Raw genomic sequence first — 22,725 nt, 5'->3', positions numbered from 1 at the left:
CAGGGCAATGTCGTGGTCAGTGGGGTTAGAGACATTAAGCATGACAACTGGAAAAACACCTTTCCTGACTCTGACTAATGTGTCAAAGAACTCAAGGTCGTCTGGCCACTGCGGGTTCAGGTCTGGCTGGAAAAGCATTGTCATGTCCTCTTTGAAAGGCTGGGAAGCTACACGGCACTCAATCTGAATGCTACTGTGTTTTGGTACAGTAACCTTCTCTTTCTTGGTTTTCACTGCATATTCATCTGTCTGTTCTGCGCTAACAGCCTGTATAAAAGCTCTCACCTTGTTTCTTTTGAGGCTTGGGAAAGCTGTTTTTACTGTACTGTTTTGTTTAGTCTTGTCGGTCATTGTCAGGATGTGCTCGATAACATTGAAACCTATGATGGGATGAGATGGGTGACAGCCTTTCATTACTAGCACTGGGATGATCAGTTCCTTTGTTTGGTCAGTTTCAGAGGCTAGCCGAAAAGTTGTTTCAATCCATCCCAGGTACGGCATTTCAGTCCCATTTGCTGCAGTCAACCTTAGACCATCAGGTGAGTCCAGGATTTCTGAAACATCTCTCAGCCTTGCGTTTGGGAGAGATTCCTCTTTCCATCGTTCATCAATGACCGATACCTGAGAGCCTGTGTCCCATAGAGCTTGGAGGTGGTGGCGATTCAGGTGACACTCAATAAGGCACTGTCTGCCGACTAGCGAGGTGACCTTACGGGGGTGGCAACCTTGAGCTAGGGATGGTAAAGAGTGGGCATTTTCCTCTGTGCAGGAAAACCTTTCCCTGGTAGAGTCAATTTTCAGGTGAGTGCATTTTTCCCTATGTTTAGTCCAATGTTGGTTTTGACATACTTTGGAACAGTACAGTGTCTCTTTACATGATGAACATTGTTTCAGGTTCTCAAATGAATCTTCTCGGGCACAATTTGCACATTTCTGGGACTTTTTGGTAGCTACGGTTAACACTCGTCCCTCAGCGGTAACCCATCCCCGTTTAAAGGGGCCTCTCTTGATGGTCTGACTCCCCCGGATTTTACATCCAGCTTGAAAATGTTCTCCACTCCCACATCGGAAGCAGTGTGTGCAGCGTGCATCTGTTCTGGCCTGCTGGCAGACAAAACACCTCCTTGGAGCTTGAGCAGAGCGGTTGGTATACAGGTTAGGTGCATATTGATGCTGAGCAGAGTCAGGTGCTTGGGGCTGACTGTAGTTGCTGTAATACTGCTGATGGGAAACAGGTGGCTGGGGGTCCCTGTCTGGCCTCCTAACTGGAGGTGGGGCATAGACACAAGGCGGTGACTGAAACATAGGCTGCTGTAATGTCTCCTTAATCTGAGCAATCTCTGCACTGAGACCTTTTAGAGAAGCTACACCTGTCTTAAGTTCAGCTAACTCTGTTAACAGTTCTGCGGGTATCTTAGCTTTGGCTTCCTTCACAGGGCACTTTGCAGATGGCGTATCTTCTAACTGGACTACACTTACCGTTGTAGCAGGCTGTGGGGAATTAAACCGCCTTTTGTTTCGTCTTTCTATCTCATTAGCACAAGCAATGTTAAGCTTCTCTAGCAAAACCTCATCTGATGTTTCGCTATCTAGCAGGAGAGGCTGCATGTCTATCCTGATACTGTCACTCTGGAGACCTGTAAGGACTGTGTGTAAACACATGCGCTGGACTAGAGCAGAGTCATACTTAAGTCCTGATTCTGACTCCGGGGATGCAAACAGTACTTTCTGCCTCAAATCTAAGACGCGCATCAGGAAGCTTTGAGGGGTCTCCTTGCTATGCTGTGCTTCTGAAGCTAGCTGTTTGTAAAGCTCTGTTGCACTCTTCTCTTGGAAGTGGGAACGCAGGATACATCTAAGTGTGGGAAGAGTTAGCTGGGGTTTACCCTCCAAGTAGCTGCGTAGCTGTGAGCCTGGAGAAATAGCCCTGACTACTGCGTCTACTATTTCTACCTCAGGATAGCCTCTGTTAAGTCCATTCTCGATCTGATGGGCAAGGCTGGAAAAAAATCTGTTTATCTTTCTGGCCCGGTTCACCTATCTGACCAGAAATGTTAAACTCTTTGCGCCAGTAGGAGCTGGGCTGTGCACTGGGTGAGAGCGGCACGCTCACCTGAAGATTAGCATGGGGTTGGGGCTGACGCAGAGAATCACTGGCTTTGGCTGTAGTAATCTGCTCAGTTCCCACCCCTTGTTGTGGGGTTGCAGTTCTCAGTTCCTCTATTCTGTGATGTGTTCCGGCTGTTTCAATATCATGGTCAGTTTGCCCTGTTTTGTTATCTATGCCACTGATCATCTCTGTCATTTTGTCTTTAAGTAGCAACAATTCCGACATGCCGCCATCTTCTAACTCTGCAGCTTCCTCTCTTTCAAGGAACATCATAATGTGAGTCATCACTGATATGCGGGATTTGTCTTGAACATCTCTTCTCTGTTCGCCTGAGATGTCAAGGAAATCACATATCTCTAGTAACTTGTCTTTAGTCAGGGTGTGCAATTCTCCTACTACCTCTTCCTGTAGTTCTTCCAAGGCGGTCGTCATGTTGACAGAACAGGAGGAACTTTTACTGTGCAGGAGTTGACTCTGAATTAGATGGTCCTTACTGTCTCTGATGGTCGATCAATGGCCTCAGCTGACACGTACTTAACCACCAACTTCCAGCTCTCCTCGAACAGCAACACTTTCCTCACTGCAGCCTGCCTGAGTTGTTATGTGGGGATTTAGCTGGCTCGGAATTCAGCGACCAGGATGTGGAAACTGGACATCTGAGCAGCAATCTCAGCGGAGCCTCCAAAAATGTTATGCCCCTGAAAAAGGGGAGAAATAATCACGAGAGTGATACGGTATTATTTCCTCAGTGAGAACTTTTACTGTAATCATTTTACCAAAGTAACACATTTTACCAAAGTAACACATTTTACAAAACAACAGATCTACAGGAAAGAGCTAGTGTTGTAGGGTACAAGGCTTATTCAAGTCACAACAGTATACTCTGTAATTCACTGAAACATACACTCATTTCAATATAACTGTCAAGCACAACGTTTTAACCTCTATGGGCTAGGTGGGACGCTAGCGTGCCACCGGTGGTGCACTCCATCAACAGCAGGTGCATTTCAAGAGCGGCAAATTTGAATCCAAATAAATGTCAAAATTCAAATTTTTCAAACATACAACTATTTTACACCCTTTGAAAGATAAACATCTCCTTAATCTAACCACGTTTTACGGCGAAAGCATAAATTTAGAGTATGTTAGGACAGTACATTTACAAGAGTTGTGTGTAATGTTTTGTCAAGTCAAAGACAGGGTCACCAAAACCATAAAACCAGCTAAAATGATGCACTAACCTTTTACAATCTCCATCAGATGACACTCCTAGGACATTATGTTAGACAATGCATGCATTTTTAGTTCTATCAAGTTCATATTTATATCCAAAAACAGCGTTTTACTATGGTGTTGAGGAAATCGTTTCCCTCCAATAACCGGCAGTCAAGTCAGCGTCACAAATTAAATAATTAAAATTAGAAAACATTGGTAAAATATTATATTGTCATTTAAAGAATTATAGATTTACATCTCTTGAACGCAATCAACTTGCCAGATTTAAAAATAACCTTACTGGGAAATCACACTTTGCAATAATCTGAGCACTGCGCCCAGAAAAATACGCGTTGCGATACAGACTAGACGTCATGTTGGGGAGATCTAAAATCGAAAATACTATGTAAATAATCCATTACCTTTGATTCTCTTCATCAGATGTCACTTCCAGGTATCACAGGTCCATAACGAATGTAGTTTTGTTCAAAAAAGCTCATCATTTATGTCCAAAAATCTCCGTCTTGTTAGCACATGATCTAAGCCAGCCGGACTTCTCGTCATGAACGAGGGGGAAAAAATATATTTACCTTCGTTCAAACATGTCAAACGTTGTATAGCATAAATCATTAGGGCCTTTTTAACCAGAACATGAATAATATTCAAGGTGGACGAATGCATACTCTTTTATAACGTATTGGAACGAGGGTACCCAACATGAACTCGCGCGCCAGGTGTCTAATGGGACATCATCGTTCCATGGCTCTTGTTCGGTCAGATCTCCCTCCAGAAGACTCAAAACACTTTGTAAAGGCTGGTGACATCTAGTGGAAGCAATAGGAAGTGCCAAAATATTCCTCAGCCCCTGTGTTTTTCAATGGGATAGGTTTAAAGTCAATACAACACATCAGGTATCCACTTCCTGTCAGAAAATGTCTCAGGGTTTTGCCTGCCAAATGAGTTCTGTTATACTCACAGACACCATTCAAACAGTTTTAGAAACTTTAGAGTGTTTTCTATCCATATATAATAAGTATATGCATATTCTAGTTACTGGGTAGGATTAGTAACCAGATTAAATCGGGTACATTTTTTTTATCCAGACGTGCAAATGCTGCCCCCTAGCCCTAACAGGTTAACTCAGTAAACCATAACTTAATTTATCAACAGTCAATAAAGTGTTTGAAAAACCCTTACACAAATAACACCGCAAAATATCTTATTAGCAACGCACATGTTCATTCACGATCGACATAAAATGGCAGCTACTCTCAGTACGAAGCTAGCTTTAGCTGCAACCGAGCAGGCCTCATATTACTCTGCAAACTTAACTCTAACTTCCTCAAGATGTTACTAAGACACACCTTAAACACTCTTGACATGTTAGCGAATTATTACATTTAAATGACTCTGTTTTCATCAATAACGTACCTGAAAAAGGGGAGAAATAATCACGAGAGTGATACGGTATTATTTCCTCAGTGAGAACTTTTACTGTAATGAGGAAAAGACCGCGATTTCCCCGCGAACTTGGGTGGAGACCAGAGCAATCGATCTCAGGCTCATAGATTAAAGAGCATTTAGTAGATCACAGATTAACACTTTTCCCCTTCAATTAGGCACCACAAAATAAAGTAATCAATATAACGTTTACACATTCCTTTACAATTCTTACCTTTTGTACGCTTGATGGATTTTAACTTTAACACAATTATGAATGTTATCAATCTCTATCAACTAATACAGAATGCATGATCTTTTTAACCTTAGATGTTTTAAGATCCTCACAAACTTACTAATACTTTTTAATGTATAACAGGCTATGAGTATTTCCTTTAACCTGTAACACATGGTGTCCTGAAAACTAGTGGGAGGACCACAAACCATATCATCTTAGTGGGAGGACTTCGATATGATGTGATTGTATCAATATTTGCACATAAAGGCGTTTCCAACAACTCGCATAATTCATTTTACAAACACAAAAAGATCCCACCATGTCGAAGGAACAAATTATCTGTCGACATATATATATATATATATATATATATATATATATATATATATATATATATATATATATATATATATTTTAATAATTGTTTCCATCACAGCTGTCGTGATTTTATTTATTTTTAGTTTTTTGGACGTTATGATTTTACTCCGATACAAACTGTGGATGGGAACGTGGTTAGTGACGAGAGTCGTATCAAACAGTGGAACGGGTTTATACGTTACGTTTCGCAACGGAAACCGTTGACCGTTTATGAACCAAACGGAAGCAAAAAAGAGCAAACGTAGTAAAACAGGGAGGGACCTACCTGCATTTGTCCAATAGAAACTCTCGTTTTGGTTGCAAAACTTTTCCGTTTGGAGTAAACGTTTGTTTTGCAACAGAATCGGCGTAATGAATATACCCCTGGTTTAGTGACAGATGACATGGGGTGGCTGTGTCACTGTCATGTAAAAGGAAGTCATATATATGAATAACATCAACCAATAAAATCAGCACACCTCTTTAAGCACCTAATATGAGCTTATGTTATATAATGTTAATGCTCAGTTGAAGAGGTATTATAGCTCACGTTTTATGATTAATGTAAGGCTATTATAATATTACTAATACTATCCAAATAGAATACTATCTAAACGTAGCCTATGTCATCCAGCCCTGATTCCACACCCCTGTTCATAAAGCGAGCACCAGTTGGTTGATAAAACAGTGAGGGCGAGTATTTAGAAGTTTTGTGACACGGGTGAAGTCACATGATCGCTCATTATGGCCATGCAAACTAGGCAGCTTTAAGTCCAGGCCCTGCTTAGGCTAACATCTGATATTCAAATAGCCGTGCTTTTCTAGAGACATGGGACAAGGCAGTCACGGGGGACTTCTCCTTAGCAGCGACAGACGGCAACAAACACTACAAACAAAGGAACTGTCATTGTCAAATATGAACATGAACTATGTTCTCTTTTCGGATGGTTTGAACTTTTTTCTTTCGTTGCTTTGCGGAGGTTGTGTGTTATAAATGAAAAGTGAAGTTATCGGTGAATTGTTGATACCTACGGCGAACGAGTGGCACACCTTCATTTAGCGCAACAGGTAAAGTATCTCTACCTCTCCTCTTCCCTTCTTAACGGTACATGTGAAGGTAATAAGAGAAGCCTGCCTACTAGTAGAAGACAACACAAATACGTTATTGCACATTTACAAGTCACACATCAACAACAACAACGACAGAGAGTTGTAGTCATTATGACAGGCATATGGCTATTATTTATAAATATGCACAAAGCAGGTTTGCACATCTGTTGCGCTCGACTCAGCCATAGGCTTCCCATCCTAATTCCATGATTAAATGTACATCTTTGAAAACTATTTCCATGAAAACAATTTATAATATACACTTTGGAAAGTTGAGTTATTAAAATAAAATGAGTTTTGTTTTAGTAAATACAGCACTAAGGCGAGATAATAAGGGATGTCACAGAATAAGAATTCCCCATGTATATAATTAAGGCTATTGGTATAAACTAAGAAAGGGTGTGTGTGTGTCTACAGATGTAATGTCATTAACTACTGTATCATGTTTAATACTGTTGAATACCATTCAGCTGGAGACTGAAAAGCCCCAGTAGATTCGTTGTGGGACATATGGTAGGACTATATGAGATCAAAATGCAGAGCTCGACGTCTAGAACCGTCAATGGACAGGTGTTCCCTCATGTTGTCCATGTCAGTTAATGAAGTTAATGAGCAAACAGTAATAACAGTTGACTGTATTCGCTACCTAGGGGGTGGGTGGCTCTGAACACAGTTAAAAGCTGTTTGCTTGGCCTCAGGAAAAGTTTGTACTTTCCAATGTGTGCCCGATGCCGTTTATGTAAACGTAATATCTATCAGCTGTCACAGGTCTCATCAATTTACCAAGTGGAGCTTTTTTTGTGCATGGATCGTTCTGTAGGCCTGCGCTAGTATTGTGTTGTTCAAAGCTAACAAATGACTGAGGCTGCTGTACACACTAAAACTCACCCCATAGCTGTTGTTTAAAAGACACAGACATGATGTCATTAGATATGTACCAGCAGTGTTGAACAGTGTAGGCCTCTCTCCTGACTCTCTCCTCTCTCCTGACTCTCTCCTCTCTCCTGACTCTCTCCTCTCTCCTGACTCTCTCCTGACTCTCTCCTGACTCTCTCCTGACTCTCTCCTGACTCTCTCCTCTCTCCTGACTCTCTCCTCTCTCCTGACTCTCTCCTCTCTCCTGACTCTCTCCTCTCTCCTGACTATCTCCTCTCTCCTGACTCTCTCCTGACTCTCTCCTCTCTCCTGACTCTCTCCTCTCTCCTGACTCTCTCCTCTCTCCTGACTCTCCCCTCTCTCCTGACTCTCTCCTCTCTCCTGACTCTCTCCTGACTCTCTCCTCTCTCCTGACTCTCTCCTGACTCTCCCCTCTCTCCTGACTCTCTCCTCTCTCCTGACTCTCTCCTGACTCTCTCCTCTCTCCTGACTCTCTCCTGACTCTCTCCTGACTCTCTCCTGACTCTCTCCTCTCTCTCCTCTCTCCTGACTCTCCCCTGACTCTCTCCTCTCTCTTCTCTCTCCTGACTCTCTCCTCTCTCCTGACTCTCTCCTGACTCTCCTCTCTCCTGACTCTCTCCTCTCTCTCCTCTCTCCTGACTCTCTCCTGACTCTCTCCTCTCTCCTGACTCTCTCCTCTCTCCTGACTCTCCTCTCTCTCCTGACTCTCCCCTCTCTCCTGACTCTCTCCTGACTCTCTCCTGACTCTCCCCTCTCTTCTGACTCTCTCCTCTATCCTGACTCTCTCCTCTCTCCTGACTCTCTCCTCTCTCCTGACTCTCTCCTGACTCTCCCCTCTCTCCTCACTCTCTCCTGACTCTCTCCTCTCTCCTGACTCTCTCCTGACTCTCTCCTGACTCTCTCCTCTCTCCTGACTATCTCCTCTCTCCTGACTCTCCCCTCTCTCCTGACTCTCTCCTGACTCTCCCCTCTCTCCTCACTCTCTCCTACCTAAAAACACTGTGCACTGAATAGGTGTGTCCTACTCCCTCACGTAACCTAGTGACCAGCAGGAAGATGTCCACAAGGTCCGTTTTCATTTAGCAACAGATCTAGGATCATCCTCTCAGTTCATACCATTCCCCAAAACCGAACATTTACCATTAGAGTGGGAACCTCAAGACTGACTTCAGATTAGTGTCTAAAGAGCAGGACTCTCTAACCCTGTTCCTGGAGAACTACTGTCCGGTAGGTTTTAACTCCAACCCTGTTCCTGGAGAACTACTGTCCGGTAGGTTTTAACACCCAACCCCGTTCCTGGAGAACTACCATCCTGTAGTTTTTAACTCCAACCCTGTTCCTGGAGAACTACCCTCCTGTAGTTTTTAACTCCAACCCTGTTCCTGGAGAACTACCCTCCTGTAGTTTTTAACTCCAACCCTGTTCCTGGAGAACTACCCTCCTGTAGTTTTTAACTCCCAACCCTGTTCCTGTAGAACTACCCTCCTGTAGTTTTTAACACCCAACCCTGTTCCTGGAGAACTACCCTCCTGTAGTTTTAACTCCAACCCTGTTCCTGGAGAACTACCCTCCTGTAGTTTTTAACTCCAACCCCGTTCCTGGAGAACTACCCTCCTGTAGTTTTTAACTCCAACCCCGTTCCTGGAGAACTACCCTCCTGTAGTTTTTAACTCCAACCCTGTTCCTGGAAACTACCCTCCTGTAGTTTTTAACTCTAACCCCGTTCCTGGAGAACTACCCTCCTGTAGTTTTTAACTCCAACCCTGTTCCTGGAGAACTACCCTCCTGTAGGTTTTAACTCCAACCCTGTTCTTGGAGAGCCACCCTCCTGTAGGTTTTCGCTCCAACCCCAGTCGTAACTAACCTGATTCAGCTTTTCAACCAGCTAATTATTAGAATCAGATGCGCTAGATTAGGGTTGGAATGAAAACCTACAGGATGGTAGCTCTCCGAGAACAGGGTTGGAGAGCCCTGCCAAAAAGTAACTTCCTGCTCCCTTTCGCTCAGTACTCAGACCAACATCAGGTTTGTTGGCAATGTGGGGGTAGTGGAATTGGGTGATTAACTGATGTAGGGGTAGTGGGGTGATAAGGTGATGTGATGTAGGGGTAGTGGGGTGATAAGGTGATGTAGGGGTAGTGGGGTGATAAGGTGATGTAGGGGTAGTGGGCGATAAGGTTATGTAGGGGTAGTGGGGTGATAAGGTGATGTAGGGGTGGTGGGGTAATAAGGTGATGTAGGGGTAGTGGGGTAATAAGGTGATGTAGAGGTAGTGGGGGTGATAAGGTGATGTAGGGGTAGTGGGGGTGATGTACGGGTAGTGGAGTGATAAGGTGATGTAGAGGTAGTGGGGGTGATAAGGTGATGTAGGGGTAGTGGGGGTGATGTAGGGGTAGTGGGGTGATAAGGTGATGTAGGGGTAGTGGGTGATAAGGTGATGTAGGGGGTAGTGGGGGTGATAAGGTGATGTAGGGGTATGGGGTGATAAGGTGATGTAGGGGTAGTAGGGGGATAAGGTGATGTAGGGGTAGTGGGGTGATAAGGTGATGTAGGGGTAGTGGGTGATAAGGTGATGTAGGGGTATTAGGGTGATAAGGTAATGTAGGGGGTAGTGGGGTGATAAGGTGATGTAGGGATAGTGGGGTGATAAGGTGATGTAGGGGTAGTGGGGTTATAAGGTGATGTAGGAGTAGTGGGGTGATAAGGTAATGTAGGGGTAGTGGGGGTGATGTTGGGGTAGTGGGGTGATAAGGTGATGTAGGGGTAGTGGGGTGATAAGGTGATGTAGGGGTAGTGGTGGTGATAAGGTGATGTAGGGGTAGTGGGGTGATAAGGTGATTAAGGGGTAGTGGGGTGATAAGATGATGTAGGGGTAGTGGGGTGATAAGGTGATGTAGGGGTAGTGGGGTGATAAGGTGATGTAGGGGTATGGGGTGATAAGGTGATGTAGGGGTAGTGGGGTGATAAGGTGATGTAGGGGTAGTGGGGTGATAAGGTGATGTAGGTGTAGTGGGGGTGATAAGGTGATGTAGGGGTATGGGGTGATAAGGTGATGTAGGGGTAGTGGGGTGATAAGGTGATGTAGGGGTATGGGGTGATAAGGTGATGTAGGGGTAGTGGGGGTGATAAGGTGATGTAGGGGTAGTGGGGTGATAAGGTGATGTAGGGGTAGTGGGGTGATAAGGTGATGTAGGGGTAGTGGGGTGATAAGGTGATGTAGGGGTAGTGGGTGATAAGGTGATGTAGGGGTAGTGGGGTGATAAGGTGATGTAGGTGTAGTGGGGTGATAAGGTGATGTAGGTGTAGTGGGGTGATAAGGTGATGTAGGGGTAGTGGGGTGATAAGGTGATGTAGGGGTAGTGGGGTGATAAGGTGATGTAGGGGTAGTGGGGGTGATAAGGTGATGTAGAGGTAGTGGGGTGATAAGGTGATGTAGGGGTAGTGGGGTGATAAGGTGATGTAGGGGTAGTGGGGTGATAAGGTGATGTAGGTGTAGTGGGGTGATAAGGTGATGTAGGGGTAGTGGGGGTGATAAGGTGATGTAGGGGTAGTGGGGTGATAAGGTGATGTAGGGGTAGTGGGGTGATAAGGTGATGTAGGTGTAGTGGGGTGATAAGGTGATGTAGGGGTAGTAGGGGGATAAGGTGATGTAGGGGTAGTAGGGGTATAAGGTGATGTAGGTGTAGTGGGGTGATAAGGTGATGTAGGTGTAGTGGGGTGATAAGGTGATGTAGGGGTAGTGGGGGTGATGTAGGGGTAGTGGGGTGATAAGGTGATGTAGGGGTAGTAGGGGATAAGGTGATGTAGGGGTAGTGGGGTGATAAGGTGATGTAGGTGTAGTGGGGTGATAAGGTGATGTAGGGGTAGTGGGGTGATAAGGTGATGTAGGGGTAGTGGGGTGATAAGGTGATGTAGGGGTATGGGGTGATAAGGTGATGTAGGGGTAGTGGGGTGATAAGGTGATGTAGGGGTATGGGGTGATAAGGTGATGTAGGGGTAGTGGGGGTGATAAGGTGATGTAGGGGTAGTGGGGTGATAAGGTGATGTAGGGGTAGTGGGGTGATAAGGTGATGTAGGGGTAGTGGGTGATAAGGTGATGTAGGGGTAGTGGGGTGATAAGGTGATGTAGGTGTAGTGGGGTGATAAGGTGATGTAGGTGTAGTGGGGTGATAAGGTGATGTAGGGGTAGTGGGGTGATAAGGTGATGTAGGGGTAGTGGGGTGATAAGGTGATGTAGGGGTAGTGGGGGTGATAAGGTGATGTAGGGGTAGTGGGGTGATAAGGTGATGTAGGGGTAGTGGGGTGATAAGGTGATGTAGGTGTAGTGGGGTGATAAGGTGATGTAGGGGTAGTGGGGGTGATAAGGTGATGTAGGGGTAGTGGGGGGATAAGGTGATGTAGGGGTAGTGGGGGGGATAAGGTGATGTAGGGGTAGTGGGGTGATAAGGTGATGTAGGGGTATGGGGTGATAAGGTGATGTAAGGGTAGTGGGATGATAAGGTGATGTAGGTGTAGTGGGGTGATAAGGTGATGTAGGGGGTAGTGGGGTGATAAGGTGATGTAGGGGTAGTGGGGGTGATAAGGTGATGTAGGGGTAGTGGGGTGATAAGGTGATGTAGGGGTAGTAGGGTGATAAGGTGATGTAGGGGTAGTGGGGGTGATAAGGTGATGTAGGTGTAGTGGGGTGATAAGGTGATGTAGGGGTAGTAGGGGGATAAGGTGATGTAGGGGTAGTGGGGGGATAAGGTGATGTAGGGGCAGCATACACGGTATGTAGGGGCAGCACGGGATAAGGTGATGTAGGGGTAGCGGGGTGATAAGGTGATGTAGGGGTAGTAGGGGATAAGGTGATGTAGGGGTAGTGGGGTGATAAGGTGATGTAGGGGTAGTAGGGGGATAAGGTGATGTAGGGGTAGTGGGGTGATAAGGTGATGTAGGGGTAGTGGGGGGGATAAGGTGATGTAGGGGTAGTGGGGGGATAAGGTGATGTAGGGGTAGTGGGGGTGATAAGGTGATGTAGGGGTAGTGGGGGGGATAAGGTGATGTAAGGATAGTGGGGTGATAAGAGACATTTATAAGAGGAGGGAGAGAGGTTTATTTTTAGCTAATGCCCAAGGCTGATTATAAGGGATGTTTGTGGAATACACACACACACGCACACACACACACACACACACACACACACACACACACACACACACACACACACACACACACAATTCTCAAACAGTTTATATGACATCACCACCCCTTATCCGCCATTGTGATTTTGTTTTGCATTATTTTAGCCGTTGGTGACATTTCAGTGACAAGTGAGCTATACAGGCTATGTCAGTGTCAAACAGGTTAGAGGAGAGGTAAATATAACACCGTTTTTTACAGGCCAAAAATCCTTGTGTAGACCAAGTTCAGTATCCCGGAAGTCAATACTGATGGGTGTGTCTGTTTTGTGTTGTGTGTAGTTGGTGTCTAATGAGTTCCTATTGTTATTGTATTGTAGTCCTCATGGCATATCTCCATGACTACAGGCACAGTGGTAACCCATCGGGCCTTGCCTGGCTTATTCAAATGACACGGTGCTTTTAGTGCTGAGTCATGGTGTGTTTCGGCTCACGTGTTGCTCTGAAAAAGAATCTGTAGCCTGATTACTTTTGGACTGAGGCGTTATATCTGTGATACTGTACGTATTACGACGGCATTACAAGCTACTATACTGAGTTCGCTCGATGCTGTGATAACATCATCGTCTTCCCGTCGAAGTGCTTTGGTTATGACATTTGAGACACGTCTACACAAAGCTTGTTGCAAATTTTTTCCTGGTGTCACTAGTACAGGCTTGGTAAGCTCTTCGACGCGTCTAACTGCCAAACGGAGAAACAGAAGAGTGAATGAGAGGGAGAGAGGCATCGATTCTGCATCATTTCGGTTGGTTTTAAAGTCTTAAAAGACACAAAGTTGATAACAGAGGTCCTACATGGCTCTCCAATAATCAAGAAAAGGTGGGCTGTTCTATAAAAACACACAAACACACGTTAACACACACATCAGAAGCATTCCCTGCCAGACTGTCCCTGAGCAAGGTTCTTATGACAGCAACATACTATTAAAGTGAAACAGGGAGGGAGGGACAGAGGAGAGGAGATGAGGTGATAGACAGGGACAGAAAAACAAAGAGAGAGGAGAGACAAGTCAGCACTTCTCCCATCACCACCACACCTTCATGTCACACACACACACACACACACACACACACACACACACACACACACACACACACACACACACACACACACACACACACACACACACACACACACACACACACACACACACACACACACACACTCCTGAGCCAACCTTTCTAAATTTCTTCAGAAGTCACCAGGTAGTACCATTATGTAATTTCTGTGAATAGTCTTCTCCTTGGTTTGATAGTTTACTGGAGGCTTAACATTGGAGAAAGTGAGGCGTTACATTTAATTACCACTAAGATTACACCAAAATATTTATTTGATGATTTGGTTTCAAATGAATTTCCTGGAATTCTACTTAGCATAGATTTATGTTCCCTACTTGGTCAATCGATTTGATAGCATTTCGAATCTATGTGAATAAATTCTATGAATTTACAGTTCACTTTTCTATTTTCTTTTATTCTGTAATAGGGTAGTATTGTAATGATGTGTTCAAGATAATCAAATCAAAGTTTATTTATGCTACAGTGTGTAAGCTAAACAATACAATGAAATGTCTGCTAGCAATTAAGCTCTCCTCACAAACTGTGCAATGATATCAAGCTATATGTATTGCATTAACATTAGACTGTAGCCTACTAATAGCTATACCACATAGTCGTAGTCCTATTAGGCTAATTATTGTTTATTTGTTCCTGAACTGGCCGAACGGCAGACCTATCCTTCAGCCATCATTCAGCCATCCTTCAGTTATCCTTCAGTTATCCTTCAGCTATCATTCAGCCATCCTTCAGTCATCCTTCAGCCATCCTCCAGCCATCCTTCAGCCATCCTTCAGCCATCCTTCAGCGATCCTTCAGTTAACCTTCAGCCATCCTTCAGCCATCCTTCAGCCATCCTTCAGTTATCCTTCAGCGATCCTTCAGCCATCCTTCAGTTATCCTTCAGTTATCCTTCAGCCATCCTTCAGCGATCCTTCAGCCATCCTTCAGCCATCCTTCAGCCATCCTTCAGCCATCCTTCAGTCATCCTTCAGCGATCCTTCAGTTATCCTTCAGCTAATGTTCAGCGATCCTTCAGCTAATGTTCAGCGATCCTTCAGCTAACCTTCAGTCATCCTTCAGCGATCCTTCAGCCATCCTTCAGTGAGCCTTCAGCCATCCTTCAGCCGTCCTTCAGCCATCCTTCAGCCAATCTTCAGCCATCCTTCAGCCAACCTTCAGTGATCCTTCAGCTAACCTTCAGCCATCCTTCAGCCATCCTTCAGCGAGCCTTCAGCCATCCTTTAGCCATCCTTCAGCTATCCTTCAGCTATCCTTCAGCAATCCTTCAGCCATCCTTCAGCGATCCTTCAGTTATCCTTCAGCTAATGTTCAGCGATCCTTCAGCTAACCTTCAGTCATCCTTCAGCGATCCTTCAGCCATCCTTCAGTGAGCCTTCAGCAATCCTTCAGCCGTCCTTCAGCCATCCTTCAGCCATCCTTCAGCCATCCTTCAGCCAACCTTCAGTGATCCTTCAGCTAACCTTCAGTCATCCTTCAGCCATCCTTCAGCTATCCTTCAGCTATCCTTCAGCAATCCTTCAGCAATCCTTCAGCTATCCTTCAGCCATCCTTCAGCGAGCCTTCAGCCATCCTTTAGCCATCCTTCAGCTATCCTTCAGCCATCCTTCAGCCATCCTTCATCGATCCTTCAGCCATCCTTCAGCGATCCTTCAGTTATCCTTCAGCGATCCTTCAGTTATCCTTCAGCTAACCTTCAGCTAACCTTCAGCTAACCTTCAGCTAACCTTCAGCTATCCTTCAGCTAACCTTCAGCTATCCTTCAGCTATCCTTCAGGTAACCTTCAGCTATCCTTCAGCTAACCTTCAGCTATCCTTCAGTTATCCTTCAGCTAACCTTCAGCTATCCTTCAGCTAACCTTAAGCTATCCTTCAGCTAACCTTCAGCTAACCTTCAGCTAACCTTCAGCTATCCTTCAGCTAATCTTCAGCTAACCTTCTGCTATCCTTCAGCTAACCTTCAGCTATCCTTCAGCTAACCTTCAGCTAACCTTCAGCTATCCTTCACCACCACAAGTTGGTTCATACTTTTTTAACATCATTGCACGATCCTGGCGCTGTCCTTTCAGCACCACAAAGGGAGCTCCGATCACTTAAAATGTCGTCTCATCAAGATCTGTTGCCTGCGTCTAATAGTCCTACTCATCACTTACTATTACAAATAGAGGAAAATGACTTCTGACAATGATGCTGGTTTAGTAAAGTTAGATCAGAGATGGATCAATGTCTCGCTAGATCACATAATGTCAGTTAAGAACAAATTCTTATTTACAATGACAGCCTAGGAACAGTGGGTGAACTGCCTTGTTCAGGAGCAGAACGACAGATTTTTACTTCGTCAGCTCGGGGATTCGATCCAGCAACCTTTCGGTTAGTGGCCCAACACTCTAACCACTAGGCATCCTGCCGCCCCATTGTCACGTTTGTCGTACGAAGGAGACCAAAGCGCAGCGTGTGTATCGTTCCACATTTTATTATAACTGTGAAACTATGCAAGACATACAAATAAACTAATAAACAAAACAACAAACCGTGACGAAGAGGTGCAACATACACTTACTCAAAATAATCTCCCACAAAACCTAGTGGGAAAAACAACAACTTAAATATGATCCCCGATTAGAGACAACGATGACCAGCTGCCTCTAATTGGAGATCATCCCAAAAAACAACAACATAGAAATACAAAAACTAGAACCCCACATAGAAATACATAAACTAGACAAAACCCCAACATAGAAAAAAGAAACTAGAACCAACATAGACATAAATAAACTAGACAAAACCCTCTGTCACGCCCTGACCTACTCTACCATAGAAAAATAAAAGCTTTCTATGGTCAGGACGTGACACCCATAACAGAACTGAATATAATAGCATAGTATAGTAGGCCTATAACGTTACTGTTATACTATAAACACCTCTTCATTTCTAATGACATTTTAGGATGGTTAGCTAAAGCTGAATAGTCACATTTCAATTTTTCTCATTCGTCAAAACTCAACGAAGCCACTAGGCAGGATGTATGCTTTGATTGAAAGAAAATACAAGAAAGACTAATAGTTAGTTAACACCATCTGTTCTTATTCTCTCACCAAACTGTCATTGAAGAAGATCTGAATACATATTCCCATGAAACTGAAGTAGATCAAATCAACCGACTGGCATGGAGATGCAGTTGGGACATTTTTCACCGGTAAAATGTGAAGGATTATCGTAAGGATAGCCTATTAGGTAGCCTATGGCTAACTTGGGTGTATTAGGCGATTAAAAATATCAAATGTTCTTTAGATAATAATGTTCTGGGCGTAGGCAGATGTTGCTATTGGATGATGCATTTGATGCATATTCCATAATGACAGGCTATTCAACTTTGATTGAAGAAATGATGATGTCATTTTTTGTTTTGTTTTATGGGCTCCCTCACCTAAAAAAGTTGTACTACACCAGTTACATCAACAACTCGATAACTGTTGTTCCTCTATCATAGTGCTCATTATACTGTAATTACACAGGCAATGAAAGGTCATTAAGCTATCCACAAAGTACATAAATACAGTTTATGTGAGTTTGCTTTCCCGGCAGTATTTCTGTTGGACAGGTTGGTATCTCTAGACTGGTATGAGATGACACACTCATTTTTCATCTAAAGATTTTATTTCAATACCTTTGTACTGAAACTCTAGCTTAGGGGTTTAGTTTGGTCTGAAACCCTAGCTTCGGGGTTTAGTTTGGTCCGAAACCCTAGCTTCGGGGTTTTAGTTTGGTCCGAAACCCTAGCTTCGGGGTTTAGTTTGGTCTGAAACCCTAGCTTCGGGGTTTAGTTTGGTCTGAAACCCTAGCTTTGGGGTTTAGTTTGGTCTGAAACCCTAGCTTAGGGGTTTAGTTTGGTCTGAAGCCTAGCTTCGGGGTTTAGTTTGGTCTGAAAGCCTAGCTTCGGGGTTTAGTTTGGTCTGAAAACCTAGCTTTGGGGGTTTAGTTTGGTCTGAAATCCTAGCTTGGGGGTTTAGTTTGGTCTGAAATCCTAGCTTCGGGGTTTAGTTTGGTCTGAAATCCTAGCTTCGGGGTTTAGTTTGGTCTGAAACCCTAGCTTCGGGGTTTAGTTTGGTCTGAAACCCTAGCTTCAGGGTTTAGTTTGGTCTGAAACCCTAGCTTCAGGGTTTAGTTTGGTCTGAAAGCCTAGCTTCAGGGTTTAGTTTGGTCTGAAAGCCTAGCTTCAGGGTTTAGTTTGGTCTGAAAGCCTAGCTTCAGGAATTAGTTTGGTCTGAAACACTAACCGAAAGGTTCCTGGTTTGAATACTCGAGCCGTCAAGGTGAAAAATCGGTTGATATGTCCTTGAGCCAGGCACTTAAGCCTAATTCTGCTCAAGGGGCGCCATACTTCTGTGGCTGACCCTGTGAAAACACATTTCACTGCAACTATCTGGTGTATGTGACAATAAAACATGTTTTATTTCAGGCCATATGTGCAGCCTATATTCAAGAAAAATGAACAAATCTTCCCCTTGCCTTTGCTCAAATGGATCTGATTCGCCGCTGCAATGGCCCCCCCCGTTTCCATTCCAATTCACATCTAGGGAACAATCTTCAGCAATTCAACTTATATTGCCTACTTTTCCAAAATGGAACGTTTCAATTTCCTCCTGAGGAAAACAACTAGGAGAATGTAATTTTCCAAAGGTGAGAGTCCTGGAGGTTTAGTTCTTCTTATCTCCTCAGATCATAAGAAATAGAAAATGTGATTACCACCGATGGACAATGACCAATATCGGAATCAATGACAGGTCATCTGACACACAGATTGAATTTTCCAGCTCACTATTCCCCGTGGAAGTTCTCCAAGGGAGAGCGACCATTGGTCATTTTGATGTTCTGATGCATCTCTGAGGCTGACGCTATTGATGACAGAGTATTGATGTGGTGTAATATTGGATTGACGTTAGTGCCTGTCACTCATCCCTCCTCCTTCTTCTGGTCTACCTGGCATACTTAGTCCCTGTCTGTCTGTCTGTCTGTCTGTCTGTCTGTCTGTCTGTCTGTCTGTCTGTCTGTCTGTCTGTCTGTCTGTCTGTCTGTCTGTCTGTATGTCTGTCTCTCTGCCTTTCTGTCTGTTTGTCTGTCTGTCTGCCTGCCTGCCTGCCTGCCTGTCTGTCTGTCTGTCTGTCTGTCATATTGTCATAGTGTTAGAGTGGCATATTGTCATAGTGTCACAGTGTCACAGTGTCATAGAGTCAGAATGTCAAAGTGGCATAGAGTCAAATTGTCACAGTGTCACAGTGTCACAGTGTCATTGTGTCACAGTGTTATAGTGTCATAGTGTTATAGTGTCATAGTGTTATAGTGTTATAGTGTCATAGTGTTATAGTGTCACAGTGTGATAATGTTATAGTGTTACAGTGTGATAATGTTACAGTGTTATAATGTCATAGTGTCACAGTGTGATAATGTTACAGTGTCAGTGTTATAGTGTTATAGTGTCACAGTGTTAGTGTTATAGTGTCATAGTGTTATAGTGTTATAGTGTCATAGTGTTATAGTGTCATAGTGTTATAGTGTTACAGTGTCATAGTGTTACAGTGTCATAGTGTTACAGTGTCATAGTGTTATAGTGTCATAGTGTCATAGTGTTATAGTGTCATGGTGTCACGGTGTCACAGTGTCATAATGTCATAGTGTTATAGTGTCATAGTGTCATAGTGTTATAGTGTCATAGTGTCATAGTTTCATAGTGTCATAGTGTTATAGTGTCATAGTGTCATAGTGTTATAGTGTCACAGTGTTATAGTCTCATAGTGTCATATTGTCGTAGTGTCATTTTGTCATAGTGTTATAGTGTTATAGTGTCATAGTGTCATAGTGTTACAGTGTTATAGTGTTATACTATCACAGTGTCACAGTGTTATAGTGTTACAGTGTCATAGTGTCATAGTGTTATAGTGTCACAGTGTGATAATGTTACAGTGTTACAGTGTTATAGTGTTATAGTGTCACAGTGTGATAATGTTACAGTGTTACAGTGTTACAGTGTTATAGTGTCATAGTGTTATAGTGTCACAGTGTCATAGTGTTATAGTGTTATAGTGTTATAGTGTCACAGTGTCATAGTGTTATAGTGTTACAGTGTTATACTATCACAGTGTCAGTGTTATAGTCTCATAGTGTTATTGTGTCATAGTGTCATATTGTCATAATGTCATAGTGTTATAGTTTCATAGTGTTATAGTGTCATAGTGTTATAGTGTCATAGTGTCATAGTGTTAGTGTCACAGTGTTATAGTCTCATAGTCTCATAGTGTCATAGTGTCATAGTCTCATAGTGTCATAGTGTCATAGTGTCATAGTGTCATAGTGTTATAGTGTCATAGTGTTATAGTGTCATAGTGTCATAGTGTTATAGTGTCATAGTGTCATATTGTCATAATGTCATAGTGTTATAGTTTCATAGTGTCATAGTGTTATAGTGTCATAGTGTCATAGTGTTATAGTGTTATAATGTCATAGTGTCATAGTGTTATAGTGTTACAGTGTCACAGTGTTATAGTCTCATAGTGTCATATTGTCAATGTCATAGTGTCATTTTGTCATAGTGTTATAGTGTCATAGTGTTATAGTGTCATAGTGTCATAGTGTTATAGTGTTATAGTGTCATAGTGTCATAGTGTTATAGTGTTTTGGGTGGTTTTCTTGCTTTCTGTTTCTATGTTAGTTTTCTAGATTTCTATTTCTATGTTGGGGGTTATTGGGATGATCTCCAATTAGAGGCAGCTGGTTCTAGTTGTCTCTAATTGGAGATCATATTTATGTAGGGGGTTTTCCTTTTGTATTTTGTGGGTTTTTAATTTTTGAGTAGTGTTTGCCTGCTCTGTGTTACGGCTTTTGTTGTTTTGTTATTTAAAGTGGTTGGTGTCTTGCATTTAGTTTCACGATTAATAAAAAGATGTGGAACTACGAACACGCTGGGTTTTGGTCCGATCCTTCAGAAAGCTGTGACAAAATGGTTCTTAAGTATTATTTGAATTTATATATTGAAAGGTTTCTGGTTTGCTCAGATAAATTATTACATTTCTTTATTGCTCTAAATTGAAATGTTATTTTGCCTGTTTCTCTTCTCTGTCTGGATAACGCATAGATGGTGGACAATCTATTCCTAGTATTTACTGAATGTCTGTCTCTTACCAACTGAATACCGTTGTGAATAGAGTTTGGCTGTTTTAAATGGTGTATATTATAAAATAAAATAAGCATGTTTTTTCCCCAATTATTTTGTTGATTGATGACCAACCAAGAGCATTGAGCATGACTACAACAGAAGAACCATATGTCCACCTTAAAACAATCCATATTGCTTTGTTCTGTGCAATCTAGAGCCTTCTAATTTCACTTGCTGATATAAAGTATTTTAAATCATTTTTGAATCGTATTTCAACCCAGGTCTGCTTTCTTGCTCATCGGAGCATCTTAGTTAAGCCCAAGACTTAGCCCAGTCTTAACACTAATGTTCTGTTCTGTCATCTCTGTCTCAGTTGTCAAAGACAGACAGTGGAATGTGTGCTCGTCTCAGCTGACCCAAGACAGAATGTTCTAGCCTGAAGGCTGCGAGTTCAACTGTTGTGACCTGGTGACACGTTGTCAGTTCTCAGCCAACAGACACAGGGTTTTACCTTTACCATTCCTATCTCAGTCATTTTAGCAATGTGCCTCTGGCGAAACACACCACTGAACATGATGAAGTAATTCAGAACATAAAACATTTTGCTTTCGTGTACATAATTCACACAAAGCCTCATGATGATATGTTTGTGCTACACCTAAAATGTATTTAATTTGATCTTGCCGTTTTTAGGAGGGTTTAATCAGAGAATTGTGTGGTTTATACCCGTAGCTAAATCCCATGGGATTAATGGTTCCTTTTCTCCCAAAGCCCAGAGAAAGGTTATTTGTTTTCCCGTGCTGACTTGATGTTACAACCTCATTCCTGTTAGGGATTCCCCAGATACTCATGTCCAATGTGTTTTCGGAACACTACATATCCAGGAGACATGCAGGAGGCTGATCCAGATAACTCTCTTTCCCGACAACCCAACAGGTGTCATTAAGGGGATTGGCTGAATCTGTGCACTAAATGAGCCAATCGAAGCCATTAGCTAAGTGATCGACCCGTTTCCTAACATTTGACTGTCTATCTCTATCAAACGGTCCAAAGCCCTTTGAAACATGCTGTGCCCCTGACCTATCAGTGCTGGGTCATGTTTAGTAGGACACATCGTAGGAAAACATTTTTTGCAACAGTAAAACTAAACTGTTGTTACTGGACAAGTAAAAATAACCCTGTATGTCACGTCCTGACCAGTAAAAGAGGTTGTTTGTTATTGTAGTTTGGTCAGGGCGTGACAGGGTGTATTTGTTTTGTGTTGTCTGGGTTTTTGGGTAGTGTTCTATGTTTTGTATTTCTATTTTCTATTTTTTCTATTTCTATGTCTAGTTTAATGTTTTGACCTTCAATTGGAGGCAGCTGTTCCTCGTTGCCTCTAATTGAAGATCCTATTTAGTAGGGGTGCGTTTCTATGGGTTTTGTGGGTAGTTGTTTCCTGTTTAGTGTTGCACCTGACAGGACTGGTTCTCGTCGATGTTTGTTGTTTTGTTAAGTGTTTACGTTTTCCTTCATTTAAAGATGAGTATTCACATTCCCGCTGCGTTTTGGTCCAATTCATACGACACCCATGACACTGTAACAGATATTGTTACTTGTTTCAGAGTTGCAGTGAATGTCAATGTGAGGAACAATGTGGTAACAAAAAACTTGGAGCGAAAAAAAAGTAATTGTCTTTATATGTTATTCGTATCTTATTTCACAGTAATGTTTATATCATAATACTATCCGTAAGCACCACATAGTCTCTCAGGAAGAAAAATGGTCGGTGCCTTTAAGATGTACATGGGTCATTGGATTTTTCTTGCAGCTACACTTTCTTCTGTTTCTCAGTAAAGACCAAAGCTGGAGGAGAAAGACTCTTTGTCCTTGCTTCTCTCTCTTTCTCTCTTTCACTGGCAGAAAAACCCATTCGAGACTCGGCGATTAATTATTTACCCAGGCAAATAAAT

The 22,725-nt window shown here is 43.0% G+C and overlaps 1 protein-coding gene across 1 annotated transcript in view; it reads left to right on the top strand.

The window, feature by feature from the left end:
• The first annotated feature begins 6,056 nt into the window (after positions 1–6,056).
• zgc:194930 (uncharacterized) overlaps positions 6,057–22,725 on the top strand; it is a 33,017-nt gene continuing 16,348 nt past the window's right edge. The window contains exon 1 of the mRNA XM_014206478.2: positions 6,057–6,428. The gene's annotated coding sequence lies outside the window, so the exon portion shown is untranslated. The remainder of the gene's footprint in view (positions 6,429–22,725) is intronic.

The sequence above is a fragment of the Salmo salar genome, chromosome ssa07, assembly GCF_905237065.1.
Source record: "Salmo salar chromosome ssa07, Ssal_v3.1, whole genome shotgun sequence".
NCBI classification, from domain to species: domain Eukaryota; kingdom Metazoa; phylum Chordata; class Actinopteri; order Salmoniformes; family Salmonidae; genus Salmo; species Salmo salar.
This window is presented reverse-complemented; position numbering and strand designations above follow the sequence as displayed.